Raw genomic sequence first — 2,500 nt, forward strand, 5'->3', positions numbered from 1 at the left:
TGAAAAGTGAAACCACGGATCGATTTGAGAAATAAAAATTTTTGTATGAAAAAGTCACCACTCGGGTACCTCCATACAAAAGTACCAAGTTCGGGTCGAGTGGTCGATGGACGTCGAAGGTGAAAATTTTTCATCATCGAAAATTTTTTCCAAAGTTGAAGCAAATGGGCCCTAGAGTATGAAAAGTGAAACCACGGATCGATTTGAGAAATAAAAATTTTTGTATGAAAAAGTCACCACTCGGGTACCTCCATACAAAAGTACCAAGTTCGGGTCGAGTGGTCGATGGACGTCGAAGGTGAAAATTTTTCATCATCGAAAATTTTTTCCAAAGTTGAAGCAATTGGGCCCTAGAGTATGAAAAGTGAAACCACGGATCGATTTGAGAAATAAAAATTTTTTGTATGGGAGGGCCCCTGCTAGAACATTTTTACCAAGTGCGACCATTTTACCCGGTGAGTCAAAAAAAAAATTTTTTTTTCACGGTGACTCAAAACATCAATTTTAGACTCCCCTGAGTATGAAAAGTGAAACGAAAATCATTTTTGAGAAGAAAAAATTTTTGTATGGGAGGGCCCCTGCTAGAACATTTTTCCCAAGTGCGTCGATTTTGGGTCGCCGACACAAGCTCGGGTCAAAAAAATTTTTTTTTCTCGGTGACTCAAAACATCAATTTTAGACTCCCCTGAGTATGAAAAGTGAAACGAAAATCATTTTTGAGAAGAAAAAATTTTTGTATGGGAGGGCCCCTGCTAGAACATTTTTCCCAAGTGCGTCGATTTTGGGTCGCCGACACAAGCTCGGGTCAAAAAAATTTTTTTTTCACGGTGACTCAAAACATCAATTTTAGACTCCCCTGAGTATGAAAAGTGAAACGAAAATCATTTTTGAGAAGAAAAAATTTTTGTATGGGAGGGCCCCTGCTAGAACATTTTTCCCAAGTGCGTCGATTTTGGGTCGCCGACACAAGCTCGGGTCAAAAAAATTTTTTTTTCTCGGTGACTCAAAACATCAATTTTAGACTCCCCTGAGTATGAAAAGTGAAACGAAAATCATTTTTGAGAAGAAAAAATTTTTGTATGGGAGGGCCCCTGCTAGAACATTTTTCCCAAGTGCGTCGATTTTGGGTCGCCGACACAAGCTCGGGTCAAAAAAATTTTTTTTTCACGGTGACTCAAAACATCAATTTTAGACTCCCCTGAGTATGAAAAGTGAAACGAAAATCATTTTTGAGAAGAAAAAATTTTTGTATGGGAGGGCCCCTGCTAGAACATTTTTCCCAAGTGCGTCGATTTTGGGTCGCCGACACAAGCTCGGGTCAAAAAAATTTTTTTTTCACGGTGACTCAAAACATCAATTTTAGACTCCCCTGAGTATGAAAAGTGAAACGAAAATCATTTTTGAGAAGAAAAAAATTTGTATGGGAGGGCCCCTGCTAGAACATTTTTCCCAAGTAAATTCGATTTTACCCGGTGAGTCAAAAAATTTTGAAAAAAATATTTTGCCAAAATCGTGTTCATTGCCTATTATAAGGGACCAGGTCAGCTCACACGCATTTTTGGAGACCATATGGAAAGTGCGTCTGGGATTGCGGAAATTAAGTTTAGAGTGTTAAATGATGGTTTCGCAATCCCGAAAGGCTCAAAATCCACCCTAAGGTTCCCCGGGTGAAATGTGGTTTCCAAGGTGTGAGCACTATCGGTGATAGAGTTGGAATGTGATTTCCAGAGCGCAGGGCGACTGGGCTAGAGCGAAAATCATAGACAAAGGTAAGTATTGGACTGAACGACTCGAAGCAAACGAAAATCATAGACAAGGGTAATGGACTGAACGACTCGAAGCAAACGAAAATCACATACAAGAGTAATGGACTGAACGAATCGAAGCAAACGAAAACCGCAAACAAGGGTAATGGACTGAACGAATCGAAGCAAACGAAAACCACAGACAAGAGTAATGGAGTGAACGAATCGAAGCAAACGAAAACCACAGACAAGAGTAATGGAGTGAACGAATCGAAGCAAACGAAAACCAAAGACAAGAGTAATAGAGTGAACGAATCGAAGCAAACGAAAACCACAGACAAGAGTAATAGAGTGAACGAATCGAAGCAAACGAAAGTCATGGACAAGAGTACTGGAAATCGGACCAAACCTCTAGAAGCACACGAAAATCATGGACAAGAGTACTCAAAAACACGGACCAAACCTATGGAAGCACACGAAAACCATGAACACAGGGATAACTGAAAACTGACTGTGAACCTATCAGAGCATGTGAAAGCATGGACAAGAGTACTGAAAATCGGACCAAACCTCAAGAAGCACACGAAAATCATGGACAAGAGTACTCAAAAACACGGACCAAACCTATGGAAGCACACGAAAACCATGAACACAGGGATAACTGAAAACTGACTGTGAACCTATCAGAGCATGTGAAAGCATGGACAAGAGTACTGAAAATCGGACCAAACCTCTAGAAGCAAACGAAAATCATG

This window comes from Anopheles moucheti (assembly GCF_943734755.1).
Source record: "Anopheles moucheti chromosome X unlocalized genomic scaffold, idAnoMoucSN_F20_07 X_unloc_15, whole genome shotgun sequence".
Taxonomy (NCBI): Eukaryota; Metazoa; Arthropoda; class Insecta; order Diptera; family Culicidae; genus Anopheles; species Anopheles moucheti.